Genomic DNA, 15847 nt, shown 5'->3' with positions numbered 1-15847 from the left:
GGGGTGAGTTCTGTCAGTGCTGCTTATCTTTTAAACCTGTTGCATAGAGAGGATCTACAATTGTTTGAAGGTCTAGTTTAGGTAATGATCTGGAGCTCTCTTGCCTGAATTGGAAGTATCTGATGTACCAGGTAGAAGAATTTGTGCCAGAGGTGTCCTATATAGCGGTGAGCAGCTGAAGCCTTGCAAAGGACTGGTAACTAACTTGGAATTCAGATAGAGCCCTCCACTCACAAGCCAAGGTTCTGCTAAATTACAGAAATGCCAGACTCAGATTTAAGGATCTGTAAAGCCGGGAGTAGAGACTGGAGACTATGCAGGACTATTCTCTGAGTAGCTGATACCCTAAACCCTCTCTTCTTTTTCATAAGCTGATACCAAATAAATAAAACTTATTTGTCAATATGACTGGAACTCAATGTCCTATATCCCTCACCATCTGACTGGGGTGAAATGCTAGCCCACACAGATTCTGGGTGTTCTCAACATGCCTCTAGGGAACAGGGGGCATTCTAAAGTGGAGCATGATGGGATTATTATTGCTGTTGCCCCTAGCAACCAACTGCAAGTAGAGAGTTTCATCTTGACTCCATGGAGATTGTGGACTGTTACATCTTGCAAATCCTCAGACACTTATTCCAGTTGCTTTTCCATTCAAGTTGAGAAAAACCCTGTATTTTTTGTGATTCCTAAACTGTCACCTTTTCCAGGAGGTCAAAGTTGACCACAGACTCCAAGAAGACTACTTGAGCTGGGAGTGGGAAGAGCCTGGATGCTACAGAATTAAGAGGAAAGGTGGACTGATCCACCCCACCTGTTTCTGCAGGAAAGTTGCAGTGTGTGTGTACAGTAAGAGAATGAGAGAGGCACGTGTTGGCTGTAATTCAGGGGGGAGATGCTATGTAACATGGTTGATTTCACCCCTAATGCCCCTTTGGTCATGACTGCTTTTTAGACACTGTCTTCTTTGGGCATCACATCCAGCCCAGCAACATCAATAGAGTTGGTGGCAGACACTGGTTATCAACTGCAGCCTCGCTGTAGTCTGACCCTTTGCAAGGATACACAAAGATGTTGTGTATCTGGTAATTTCAATTGAGCAAGAAGGGAAGCCTATTACTTTGTCTGATTCCAGCTTTTTATTGGTGAGCTTGTCAGTAATCTACAGTGGAGAAGAGTTCTGTAGTACTTTCTGTATTACCAGTTTGTTGGATATCTGTTTAAGTAAGAGCCTTCAGTTGCAGTGAATAAGAACTGAAAGCCTTACATTTCAAGCAATAATGGGGATGTATGTAATACTAAAGGCCAGGTATGGCTAAAACACTTGTAGTCCTATTTTTATACTTATAAAGGCTACTCTTGTGTGATGTGGCGCCACCTGTGTGGCATTAAGGAACCAAGACACCTTGTATCTCATAAATATGTCAAAACCAAAACCTAGAAACAAAATCACTTTTATTTGGCACAAAAGTCAAGCCTGATGGTGATCTTGCATCTGTGGTAACAACATATCACTAAACTCTGTTGTGGGAAAGTCAATTAGACGGGTTAGAAAATCTTGTTCACTAATATGCCCCAGAGATAATTTACTCCAGCCATATATTCCCTCTTCATTTCTTTTTAGAGTTTAAATGCAAACAATATTTATTCAGATCTCTGAACTAACTTGTGCATTCAAACAAGCAATTGAAAAAGGTAATGATCTCTGCATGAATTTCATTTTGCAATTATCTTTGAATTATCAAGAACTTCTTTGTTTACTTTGACAGCATAGAAGGGGAATCTTTACCTGCTTTAGACACATTTTTTCTCTGTTTGTTATTTTGATAGATTCAGTCCTGTCTTTGGTTTACCCCCAAAGTAATATGTAATGCTGCGGTAATAAGTAAATGTACAATTATACTTAAATTAAATTAATACACCTGAAGGTTAGGAAAGTGGAAAATCCAATATACCCTTTACTAGACAGCAGAGAACATAACTTTTTACCCACCAAGGAATAAAAACAAATATCATGTGTTTTTTAATTGTATCTTCATTATAGTAATAGTACTTGTAAAAAGATAAACAATTTAAGGTATATTGTACAATATTCAAAAGGGAAATTTGTGCATATTGTTGGCAAGTTAAAGTTCTGTTTTTTTTTTTTTTTATTATACTCATTTATTGGGAAGTAATTTTATGACCTGTCAGACCCACAGTTGTCTGAATAAATGGATAAAATTGCCCTGCCCACTGACACAATGGCTGTTCTGGGCCCTGCACTGGACTGACATGCATCAATGAGCAGGATTTTCTACTGAAATAACTGAATAAATATGATTATGACAGTAGAGGTACATTGCATGTACCCTGCACTTATTCCCCTAGTGGAGTTTATAAAGGGGGCTTCTGGATTCCAATAAGACCCCCCCCCCTTGAAAACCCTCACATTTAGTTTTGGGGCAGGATGTAGGGATTAGTCCTTTTTTCTTTCACCATGGGGACAAGGTACCTTGGAAGGGGAAGGAGGCTCTACAAAGCCCCTCTTGCAAAGTCCCCCCTTTCTGGTCAAAATGCCTGGTTAAGGGTCTGGTATGAATCTTAAATGGAACCCCACACCTTCCATACCAACAAAAAGAGAAAGGAAAGATGATTTCATGTTTCTACAGTTGGACTTTTGACTCTTCTCAACATCTCCTGCACACATTTCCCCTTTAGGTCATTTATTAGGTAGCTACAGATCTTTAGAGGTGGACAAAAAACAATAATAACAGCTTGTACATTTTAAAAATGGGTGCTGATCTCCAGGGGTTTAGCGTTGGTTGTCAGCACCCGGGGCCAGGCAAGTCATTTGCGCCTCAAACCCGGGGACTTTTAGCACTCCCTGAGTCCATTCCACTAGTACAGTAGTTCTGACCTACCTGATTCCTACACTGACCTACCTGATTCCTACACTAACCTACCTGATTCCTACACTGACCTTCCTGACCATTACACTGACCTACCCGACCCCTACACTGACCTACCTGACCCCTACACTGACCTACCCATACTCACCTATCTGACCACCTACACTAACCTACCTGCCCACTACACTGACCTACCTACACTGACCCCTACACTAACCTCAGAGCAAAAGGAAAGGAGGTGTACACCGCTCCAAAGCTGTCTGCAAATGAGAAGTATCCCAACACTACTTGTGGTAACAAAACTGGGTGCCTGCTGAGGTCCGCAGCCTGGAACATTTGTATAGCAGAAGGAAAAAAAAAGTGCTTATTCGTTGCTCACTTTGTGTGAAACGCGTCTGCTGAACATTGTGGTTCCTCTGTCGTGTTTTAAGCCTGTGAGTGTGGAATAGAAAATAAATCAAAGACTTCTTCACAATTCGGGATGTGCCACATCTTTTCTTCTGCCCTATACTAACCTACCTGCCAACCTACACTGACCTACCTGACCCTTACACTAACCTACCTGACCACTATACTGACCTACCTACACTGACCTACCTACACTGACCTACCTGCCCTCACACTGACCTACCTACACTGACCTACCTGACCCCTACACTAACCTACCTGACCACTACACTGACCTATCTGGCCCCTACACTGACCTACCCGGCCACTACACTGACCCCTACACTAACCTGCCTGACCATTACACTGACCTACCTGATACCTACACTGACCTACCTGACACCTACACTAACCTACCTGACCCCTACACTGACCTACCTGACTCCTACACTGACCTACCTGACCACAACACTAACCTACCTGACACCTACGCCTACCTACCTGACACCTTCACTGACTCCTACTCTGACCTACCTGACCACTACATTAACCTTCTTGACTGGGGGCGTGGCCGAACCGGGCATGTGAGAGGACTCGACTCACGGAGCTCCCGTACTTGATCCTGCAATTACATTCTTTTCCCCGGCCGGATTACACCATAACACGGACCGTTCATCTTCCGGGGGTCCCCGTGATTACTCTGCTGCCTCTTGCTCCCCGCTGCGTGCCCGGATACCAGAGATCCTGGAGGATTGCAGGGTGAGCCCCGCCGCCGCGACCACCAATCTTCAGCCATCCTCCTCGCACAGACCATCTACGGGCTCCATCCCACCTCCTAGTGTCTCCCCCGCACCCCGGGTACAGCCTCCTGCCTATATTTTTGGTCTCAGACTGGGATTTGCGGGGATCCGTTTTGCGGCCTAGTCGGGGCTGAAGCCGCGGACTTTCCTGAGGCCGGCAGCCGATCACGGAAGCGCGCGGACGTTCGTGGACCGGGTGAGCTGCCGATCCTGGTCTCTTTGGCCCCTCTGTCTCCTGCATGTTCCGGACTGCCTCCTGCTGCTCCCTCCACCCTCGGAACCCTGTAGTGACGTCCCGGCTCTGTGCTGCTCTGTGCCTGTGACAACCCGTGCAGCTACCCCTCCATACACCAGGCCGCATCTCCCTCTCCTCTCCTGCCTTACAAGCCTGACCTGCCTTGATTAGGAGAGCCAGTGCTGACTCACCCCCCCTCCCCCCTGCTGAAATACCGCCATGACTCGCGGCAGCAAGACCAAGGAGGACAGTTCAGTCTCTGCGGCGCTTCAAGATGGTGCTGGCCCATCAACCCCACAGCGTGTCCTGCGTGGCCCTGACAGGCAGAAAGAGGCTGCGGTGAAGCCCAAAACGACCCGTCCCGCAGGTAAGGACGCTGCTGGGGATATATTACTTTACGCCAAGAAGCTGTCGGAACTCAGGGATCAGGAGGCTGGGGACTGTGCTCAGGCTGACAATGGGGGGCGCCCCGAGGCAGTCTCGCAGGGCCTGGGGGCTGCTCCGCGGCCGGTGCTGACTGACTGGGACCTGGACGCAGATGAGGGGGAGACGGAGGAGGAACAACAACCTACACTTAGCCAAATACTTCGTGCTGTGCACAAATGTACTGCCTCTGTGAATAATGTTCAGGAGCGGTTGGGGGGTCTCACTGAAGAAGTGGCTCTCCTTCGCCAAGACCTACAAAAGATCCGTGAGCGCACTACTGCTGCGGAAGGCCGTATTAGTGACCTGGAGGACCAATTGCCAGTGCTGATCACTGACTCAAGAACAACCGCGAGGCAGGTCCAGATCAATAAGGACAAGACGGATGATTTGGAAAATCGTTTGCGGCGCAACAATGTGCGCATTGTGGGACTCCCAGAGAAGGTTGAGGGCAGAGAACCCACTGAGTTTGTTGAATCCTGGCTCTGTGACATCTTTGGCAGGCAATCCTTCTCGCCTCTGTTTGCGGTTGAAAGGGCCCATCGGGTCCCCACCAGGGCACTGCCGGGTAATGCTCCCAGGCCCATGCTGGCCAAGCTGCTGCACTTCAGGGACAGGGAGAAGGTGCTGAGGCTGGCCAGGGAAAAGGCAGAGGTCAAGTTTAATGGGGTGCGGGTGTCTTTCTACCCGGACTTCTCTGCTGAAGTCCAAAAGCAGCGAGCAAGATTCACCGATGTTAAGCAACGTCTCCGCCGCCTTGGACTCATATATGCTATGCTATACCCAGCCCGTTTGCGGGTCACCGCGGAAGGTAGAGCGCACTTTTTTGATACTGCTGCCGACGCGGTGAATTGGCTCGATATTCATGAACCCACCCTCCGTCAACGTCAGCGCGCTGCTCCTGATGAGTAAGGGGCGCCACAATGTGGACTTTGCATCTCTACGTATCTGGACTCTTTGGAAGATTGCCCCGGCCGGGGTGCGTATCCTTTTTGTGATGGGACAGCTGTACTCCAACCAGCGACTACCTCTTCTCGTTCCGGAGTTCTGGTAAACGCATCTTACCTGGATTACAGTTTGCAGTTTCAAGTTTGCAGTTCTAACCCAAGCTTCGTCTGGAATGGCCTATGACTATGGCCTGTGCGAGTTTGGGCCCTCTTCAATTAACCCCCTCATGCCATCTGGGTTGGCAGATGTCTCCCTGCGGGGTTTGGACGGGAGCCGCCCTATGGGCTCACCGTCACATGTGTTCTTTTTCATCGTTTGTATTTTGTTTGTTTCTCTTTCGTTGTTCTTGTCCTCATGTCTTTTTTATTATGGTGCACTCCCACGACCTGTGACGCACGGATATGCTGTACACGTTCCGGTCGAACAGCTGGCTGCCCTCCTTGAGAATGTGTTCTTGCCCCCCACCGGATTTCCTCATGGGCGGATTTACCCATGGCCTGCTTGCAAAATGTGGGCGGCCCCTCCTATGTTGAATACCCACCATGGCTAGCCCAACTGGTACTCTTATGTCCTGGAATGTACGCGGCCTATGGGACCCTCGCAAGCGTACTGCTATACGGACTTTTTTGTCACACCATAGTCCTGCAATTGTCTGCCTACAAGAAACCTTCTTGACTTCCACACTGACCTACATGACTCCTACACTGACCTACCTGATCCCTACACCAACCTACCTGATCCCTACACCAACCTACCTGACCCCTACACTTACCTACCTGACACCTACACTGACCTACCTGTCCACTACACTAATCTACCTGACACCTACACTGTACTACTTAACCACTACACTAACCTACTTGACCCCTACACTGCCCTACCTGACCACTACACTAACCTACTTGACCTACCTGACCCTTACACTAACCTCCCTGACCCCTACACTGACCTACCTGACCCCTACACTGACCTACCTGACACCTACACCTACCTGACCCCTACACTGACCTACCTGACACCTACACTGACCTACCTGACCACTACACTGACCTACCTGTCCACTACACTAACCTACCTGACACCTACACTAACCTGCAAGAAAACGACAAGAGAAGGGCGCACCGACCTTGTGCATTACCACTAAAAAAGTTCATTAAAATCAAAGAAGGTAGTGTACAATATACTCACAAACATAGGATATGTACAAGCATGTAGGAAATAGGGACTGCTCGCTTCCAGGACACTTCTCTACTGCTAGATAGAGTGATGGCATCCTCAAAACCTTGTATGGCTTACGCGTTTCGAGGGAGGACCCTCTTCTTCAGAGCCAAAGTTGGGCAACTTTGGCTCTGAGGAAGAGGGTCCTCCCTCTAAACGCGTAAGCCATACAAGATTGTGAAGACGCCATCACGCTATCCAGCCGTAGAGAAGTGTCCTGGAAGCGAGCAGTCCCTATTTCCTACATGCTTGTACATATCCTATGTTTGTGAGTATATTGTACGCTACCTTCTTTGATTTTAATAAACTTTTTTAGTGGTAATGCACAAGGTCGGTGCACCCTTCTCTTGTCATTTTCTTGTAGTGCTTTTTGAATACCCTTGGTCCTGAGGAGGGCAGCAAGACCGCTCCATTTTTGCCTAAAAAACAACCTAGATCATTTACCTTTCCGCACACCACTCGAGCGCAGGAGAGATACTGTTTTTTGAAATTTTATTACCTACACTAACCTACCTATACTAACCTACCTGACCACTACAGTAATCCACCTGACCACTACACTAACCTTCCTACACTGACCTACCTGACCCCTACACTAACCTACCTGACACCTACACTGACCTACCTGACCCCTACACTGACCTACCTGACCCCTAAACTGACCACTACACTGACCTACCTGCCCACCTGACTAAACTACCTGACACCTACCCTGACCTACCTGACACCTACACTGACCTACCTGATCACTACACTAACCTACCTGACCACTATACTGACCTACCTTACACACCTACTTCCTGCACTACTCACACCCCCCACCCCCCACACACAGTATGATGTAGATGGTGGATCCATCATCCTCTTTACCTCTCCAGGACCTCATTGTCCATTTGATAAGGGCTCTCCATAGCACCGGGCGGGCAGTATTGTAGGAGTCCCCGTTATCCAGCCGCTCCTTGGTATCCCCACCACAAGGAGGTCAGCTAGCAGCCACTGCACCTCTCCCATGGCCATGATCTGCTCCAAGCACTGCCCCTCCCCCTCCGCTGTTTCACAGGCCACACCAGAGGAACATGCTGGACCAAAGGAGCCCTGGGGTGGGGGGAGCTGGGATAGGATGCCACTGAGAGGAATGCTTTAATGCCTCACTGGAGGTGTAGGGGGCTGTGGAAGGCAACAAGCTGCAGCACAGACCGTCAGGACGCCAGGGGAATCATTTTGCGCCCCCCCCCACTAAAATTTTACACCCGGGGCGAGATGACGTCTGCCCCCCCATTGCTACGCCGCTGCTGATCTCTTACCCAGCTTTCCAAGGCAGTGGCCAGTCAGTGCATTATGGTAAACAGCCCTGCATTTTCCTTTGTTGCATATCAGTGTCAAGGGAGATTTTCTTTCCAACTGTCATGATAAAAGTAACTCGACCTATACATAAGTAGAATAACTTTCAGATGGATCTTGACCTTTTCATCTCCAATTCTTTCTTTACATGAAGACTAGCAGTTCCTGGCATATTAGTATAACAAATATTCTGCTTCTATTTGAAGATTCAAGTTTCATTTCCCTGTATATATATTGTGTTTTATAACATTGAAAGACATTTTCTTCATGAAAGGCATATATCATTCTAATAATGAGCTGCTTTTGATGCAGTTACATATTTCCTGATATGCAGTTTGAAAGAAAACCTTTTACTTTGAATATTCAACTGTTGAGGGCAAAGTAACAAGTCTACCTAATAACCTGCCCGTCTGTCTTAGATTCTTTCTTCCCTTATGCTCTCCCCGTCACCTTTGATACTTGGAGCCCTTGGGAATATTTGGTACTTCTAGTTATAAAGGAGCATGAAATCCTTTTCTGCTATACAGGCCTTAGGACTTGGAAAGGTCCTAAGGCCTGTACAAGTTCTGACACAGAGCAAAATTGAGCTCATACAGGACACTGGCAGGTAAAAGGGTCAGCAGAGGAGCACAGCCAAGGTAAGTATTAGTAGGAGAGGAGGTTGGCTATCAAGGAATCTGTTACTTTTCCCCAAACAGGCATAGTGATGGGTTCACTTTAATATATCCCTCTAAATTTACAATAATATACTGTAGATAGCTTTAGGATATTACACTGACAAGTTTTGGCAGATCTTGAAACCTCAGTTTACAAAGTAATGAAAGGTAAAACTTAAGCCTAGTACAAACTATCCGTTTTTTTTTTTTCGTTCAACCCAGCGGGTTGAACAAAAAAAAACTTACAGCTCAGGTCAATGCCACTGTAATAACAATCCAATGTTAATACAGCGATCTCCCCCGCTAAGCTATTGTGTTCTGACAGGGGGACTGCTTCCCCCGCCGAAACACTTTGGCCATCACTCTCATCCATTGGCTGAGAGCTCTGATTGGGAGCCCGTCGCCTGCTGGTTTTCTAGCATGCTCGTCTGACAGAAGTCGGCTGAATGGCCGGCTTCTGTCGGGCTGGCTGCCATACACCCGGGCTGTATGTCAGATCCTTTTTTTTTTTAACTGGTTGATGTCGCCCGGCATTCGGCTCGTGTGTATCATGCTTTTGTTTGTTCAAATAATGTGCTTTTTTTATGCCGTCCCATAACTAAAAGAGTTATCAGAAATAATTTACCCATAAGGGAATGGCTCGGAGTTAATGGGTCATGTTTAGTGTTTTATTCATAGTTTATATTATAAATAATGAATTTGATTTCATCATGGTTAGTTTAATATTTATTATTTCACAATAAACTCCATGGCTTTTTTAACTGTGTAGTCTTTGCTCCAGAGACATATGTATTTTTTAATAACAAGGAACAGAGTTTCTAATTTTTAATGAGCTTTACAGGCCTATTTATCTTTTATCGTGATATCTAAGAATGTCCAAGAGTCTATGAAATTTGCATACATTGTTTAGGTCAATATGGCGTGAACATTTGGGAGCGATTCAAGAAAGTTTTTGTGGGCGCAGATATTAAGAAAAAGTCATGCATGTTTGTCTGCTGATATAATTTGCATGGAGACTATTACCCATGCATACTGGGCATGGATACTTTGTATCCTGAAATGCTAGAAAGTGCGCTAAGTCAAGCAATAACAAGGAGAAAAGAGTTCCCACAGAGTAATTGCTGGTCTCTGATGCAGCTAGATAAGATATTTCTCAGGAGTCATGGCAAGCGATGGTTTCCTGCATCCCCTACAAAAAAATGAAGCTAAAGTAATATAAAATTGCATAAAAGTCAGAACACAAATGACTGAACAAATGTAAACCACCTGAGTATTTTGAATGTAAGTGATACAATGTAAAAAACATGGTTAAGGGATGCATCTCATACATTATGATCCTCTTCTCTTGACAAAATTCCCTATTAACTGGGGGTTAACTACAGTGGTGATCGAAAGTTTGGGCACCCCAGGTAAAAATTTGTATTAATGTGCATAAAGAAGCCAAGGAAAGATGGAAAAATCTCCAAAAGGCATCAAATTACAGATTAGACATTCTTATAATATGTCAACAAAAGTTAGATTTTATTTCCATCATTTACACTTTCAAAATAACAGAAAACAAAAAAATGGTGTCTGCAAAAGTTTGGGCACCCTGCAGAGTTAATATCTTTTACTGCCCCCTTTGGCAAGTATCACAGCTTGTAAACGCTTTTTGTAGCCAGCCAAGAGTCTTTCAATTCTTGTTTGAGGTATCTTTGCCCATTCTTCCTTACAAAAGTCTTCCAGTTCTTTGAGATTCCTGGGCTGTCTGTCACGCACTGCTCTTTTAAGGTCTATCCATAGATTTTCAATTATGTTGAGGTCAGGAAATTGTGAAGGCCATGGCAAAACCTTCAGTTTACGCCTCTTGATGTAATCCCCTGTGGATTTCGAGGTGTGTTTAGGATCATTATCCATTTGTAGAAGCCATCCTATCTTTAACTTCACCTTTTCCACAGATGGCATCAAGTTACCATGCAAAATTTGTTGAAATTTTATTGAATCCATTTTTCCTTCTACTCGTGAGATGTTCCCTGTGCCACTGGCTGCAATACAACCCCAAAGCATGATTGATCCACCCCCATGCTTAACAGTTGGACAGAGGTTCTTTTCATTAAATTCTGTGCCCCTTTTTCTCCAAACATACCTTTGCTCATTCCGGCCAAAAAGTTCAATTTTAACCTCATCGGTCCACAGAACTTGTTTCCAAAATGCATCAGGCTTGTCTATATGTTCATTTGCAAAGTTCAAATGCTGAATTTTGTGGTGAGAACGTAGAAGAGGTTTTCTTCTGATGACTCTTCCATGAAGACCATATTTGTACAAGTATCTCTTTATAGTGGAATAGTGTACCACAACTCCAGTGTCTGCCAGATCTTTCTTGAGGGATTGTGCAGTCAAACGTGGGTTTTGAATTGTTTTTGTCACAATCCTGCGAGCTGTTCTGTCTGATATTTCTCTTGGTTTTCCAGATCTTGCTTTAACTTCCACTGTTCCTGATGACTGCCATTCCTTAATTACATTCCGAACAGAGGATATTGACATCTGAAAATGCTTTGCTATCTTCTTATAGCCTTCTCCAGCTTTGTGAGCATCAACTATTTTCAGTTTCAGTTTTCTAGACAACTGCTTAAAGATCCCATGGTGCTGATTGTTGGGGCAAGGTCAGATGAGTCTGGGCATTTAAAACCTTTGAGATTGACATCACCTGGTCTTCCCAGACGATGATTGAGAACAATCCATGACACTGGCAGGTCTCAGCCTTGCAAAGGGGGCAGTGCGTGCTATAAATTCTGCAGGGTGCCCAAACTTTTGCAGACGCCATTTTTTTGTTTTCTGTAATTTTGAAAGTGTCAATGATGGACATAAAATCTAACTTTTGTTGACATATTATAAGAATGTCTAATCTGTAGTTTGAGGCCTTTTGGAGATTTTTCCATCTTTCCTTGGCTTCTTTATGCACATTAATACAAATTTTTACCTGGGGTGCCCAAACTTTCGATCACCACTGTATTGGATCAACTATGGATATAGGATTGTGTATATGGAATTGTATGGTTGCGTTTTCTTTACTGTTTTTTTGTTTTTTATTGGTTGAGCCAGATGTACTGTCTTTTTTCAACCTGACAAACTATGTAACTTGTATTATCTGCAATTACTGGCTGTCATAATGACACCCAGGAATTGTTTTGCTACTACACAGCAGGAGCATCTGTCAAAAGGCAGCCTTTTCTGTGTAAAATGACACTTGCAGATAGTCTGCAATCATTGATTAGTAAATACACTGTAATAATATATTTCCATTGTTTTTACTGATTATTCATATGTAGATTATGGACCAGTTCATACAGAAACAAACAGCTGTCAGAGCACTTTACCTCTCTGGCAGCTGTCCGTTCCCGCCTGCGGTAGAGGGCAGTGTAGGACATGATTCAGCGCATCATGCACAGCTCCCTTTTTTTTTTTAACAAACTTTATTTGAAGTCTACAAAAGTACACTTTATTCATGTCACTGTACAGCAGTGCAATGTCCTGTTCTGCTGTACAGTGTCATGCGATTCTGTACAGACTGCTGCAGTAAAATCTAGCATGTCAGCATTTTATCACAGCAAGCTGCAAAACAGGTCTGTACTGCATTGCAGTGTAAATGGGACACACAAAAAACAATTGTTTTCTGTGTGTCCTTGTGTTGACAGACGTTTTACACTGCATGTGGGAATTCAGCCTTAAAGTATGACTGGTGGCATTGTTTTAAAAAAACCTAGAAGTAAAAAATATGTATATAAAATGTATTCCTATTTAACCCCTCTTTTTTTTTTTTTTTTATTTTTTTTTTTAGAAATCGTATTCAATTTTCCAAGATAAATTACACACAAGGGGAGATTTACTAAATCAGTGCACCCAAAATCTGGTGCAGCTGTGCTTAGTAACCAATCGGTGTCCAGGTTTTATTGTTAAAGCTTGAACAAGCTGATTGGTTACCATACACAGGTTCAGTTTTTACCAGTTTTAGTAAATCTCCCCCACAGGGCTTAGTATTAGTATAAAAAATTCTACACACCCCTGGTAAAATGTCAGGTTTCTGTGATGTAAAAAAATGAGACGAAGATAAATCAGAACTTTTTCCATCTTTAATGTGACCTATAAACTGTACAACTTAATTGAAAAAAAAAAACAATTTTTTTAGAGGAAGAAGTGAAAATAAAAAAACTAAAATAATGTGGTTTCATAAGTATGCACACCCTCTTATAACTGGGGATGTATCTGTGTTCATGATTAAGCAATCACATTAACAGGGCTCCAGCCAGCAGGTCCCCCCAGAGGTCCGATACATACCACCACCACCACCGTCCACAGCCACTGCACTCTGCTCAGGAGTCAGGACAGTCACAGGAGGGACAGCACAGGAGTCAGTCCTGACAGTCACAGACAGGAGGATGGAGCCAGACCCGACCAGTGTGCCACACCACCACCAGCCACCACCACCAGCAGGTACCAAAAAAAATAAAAATAAAATACCACAGTCAGCACTCAGGAGTCAGGCTCAGGTCAGGTACCACTGCCACTCTGCCAGTACCCCCACCAGTGCCACACCACCAGCCCATCACCACCAGTGCACCAGCACCACCAGTGCACCAGCACCAACAGTCCACCACCACCAGCAGCAGCAGATACCACTCGAGTAAAAAAAAAATAATAATAAAATACCACTCAGTCAGGAGTCACTCAGGACTCCGGTCAGGTACCACTGCCAATACTAGTGTACCACCATGCAGCCAGTTGGTACCACTCAGCAAATACCCACTAAGGTACCACTCAGCAAATACCACTCAGGTACCCACTGCCAGTGTACAATGCAGCCGGTAACACTCAGCAAATACCACGCAGGTACCACTCAGCAAATACCACGCAGGTACCACTCAGGAATCAGTATTCACCCCATAGGTGTCTCATTGTCCCACAGCAACATTAAAATAGTGTAGATTACTGTACAATGTTTTATACGGTAATAATAATTGCTTCTATTTAGTGTTCATTTCATTCATTTAACATATTTAACATTGGGGGCATACAAGTTATTTGACATATTTGAGTATTTTTTTAAAGTAATGCAATAGTTACTTTCCCTGGTAATTAGTTACTTTTTTACTGATGTAATTCAGTTACTAACTCAGTTACTTTTTGTAAGAAGTAACTAGTAACTATAACTAATTACTTTTTTTAAGTTACATGCCCAACACTGGTGCTTACTGGCTGAAGAGAAGTTAGGCAAAGTAGGAGTGAACAGGTGTGGTTGTGTAAAGCCCAGTCTGTCAAGGGGAGTTGAAAAGTTTTATTTTCTTTTGAACAGCAGGATCTAACATAGTCCTTGATTTGAATATAGTAGAAAAGGTAGTGTCCTGGTAAATCATATTCAGAAGCAATTTCTTTAACACATTTTAATCCTTAAAGGAGTTGTATAGGCAGGAAGGTTTTTTTTTATCTTAATGCATTCTTTGCAAACCTTCTGGGTGTAGCAGCCTCCCCAGCACCCCCTAATATTTACTGGAGCCCCATCTCTCTCTCCAGCGATGTCCACGAGTCCCTCGGTCATCCGGGACTCTCTCTCCTGATTGGCTGGGACATTGGCTCCCGCAGCTGTCAATCAAAGTCAGTTAGTTAATCAGGAGAGGCGGGGGGGGGGGGGCAAACGGCAGCTCCATGTCTAAATGGACACAGGGAGCTGCAGCTCAGCTCGGGTGCCCTCATAACAAGCTGCTTGCTGAGGGGGCCCTCGATAGGATGGAGGGGCTAGGAGCAGCAACGAGGGCCCCAGGAAGAGAAGGATCCAGGCTGCCCTGTGCAAAATCAACTGCACAGGGTAGGTAAGTATAACATGTTTGTTTAAAAAAAAAAAAATTAGACTTTACAATCATTTTAACCCTAATCAGCCCTAACTATCTAGTTTCTCCCCTTCTTCTATTTAGCAATATTTTTTCTGCTGATCGTTTTTTAACCAATCTTTTCCATTTCCATTTAGTATAATTGCAAATGGGACGAATTGTAGAATACAATCTAAACTTTTTAAAGGAAAACTTTTTGTATTTTTTACATCTTTTTGTCTTTAGATAACATAAAAAATAGAATAATCTTTGCAAGACAATATTGTGAGTAAAAGCCCAGTTTTTCCCACAAAAAACAATGTATATTTTACTTTGTTGTCTTAGGTAATGACAAAGTTATTGCTGAATAAACAGACCTCTAGTGGAAGTGTAAAATTATTCTGATCTCTAAGCTTAATCAAATCCCATGCACCATACATATACAGTTTATACATCCTGGATGGGAAGGGGTTATACCAGGACCATGGCTTCAGCCTGCGTGCTCATGCAAAAATGTGAATGAGCTTATAAGTCCGGAATGCATAAGTAAACAGCTTTGGCCTCAAACATGAGAGGTATCGCTACAAATGTGACAATGAGAGCAATAATTCTAGCACTGGAGCTCACATTTAACTCTAAACTGGTAACCTGTAAAGGCTTTTTAAAGTGTTGCTTATAGATAATTCTAGGTAATGTTGTTTGTCACCATTTTGCAGGTGTTTGCAAATTCAAATCTTGACATGTTTGGTATCTATTTACTTGGCGCAACATCATCTTTTATATTTGACCAAAAAATGGATATTATAATTTGTTTGTGTGCACTCAAATGCATTTAGGTGTATTTTTTTCTAAAAATGTGCATTTGATAACTGGCGGTGCCATTATGTGTGACATAAAAAATTGCAACAACCACAATTTTACTCTCCATAGCCTCTGCTTTCAGAAAAAGTATAATATTTGGGCGTTCTAGCGAAAAAAAAATGATGTTTTTAACATGTATGTGAAAAATGTCAAAACTGCAAGTGGTAAAGAAATGTAACACATTTTATTTATAAATAGACAGACATATGTTCCTGCTGCATAGGCCATCTTGTTCAGCTCCAACTAC

General features: G+C 43.9%; 1 long non-coding RNA gene across 3 annotated transcripts; it reads right to left on the bottom strand.

The window, feature by feature from the left end:
- Positions 1-2844: 2844 nt before the first annotated feature.
- LOC309546577 lies at positions 2845-8033 on the bottom strand. Of its 3 annotated transcripts, XR_014224940.1 has the most exons (4): positions 7641-8033; positions 7430-7523; positions 6723-6759; positions 6675-6692 (listed from the first exon to the last, which is right to left on the bottom strand). It is a non-coding gene; the product is annotated as an uncharacterized lncRNA (long non-coding RNA). The 3 variants fall into 3 exon arrangements; XR_014224941.1 differs by lacking the exons at positions 6675-6692; positions 7641-8033 and adding an exon at positions 2845-3025 and having other exon boundaries at positions 7430-7553; XR_014224942.1 differs by lacking the exon at positions 7641-8033 and having other exon boundaries at positions 7430-7553.
- Positions 8034-15847: the final 7814 nt, after the last annotated feature.

The sequence above is a fragment of the Pelophylax lessonae genome (assembly GCF_965119305.1).
Source record: "Pelophylax lessonae genome assembly, chromosome: 2".
Taxonomy (NCBI): domain Eukaryota; kingdom Metazoa; phylum Chordata; class Amphibia; order Anura; family Ranidae; genus Pelophylax; species Pelophylax lessonae.
The sequence above is the reverse complement of the archived record's forward strand: the minus strand, read 5'-3'. Positions and strand labels throughout refer to the sequence as shown.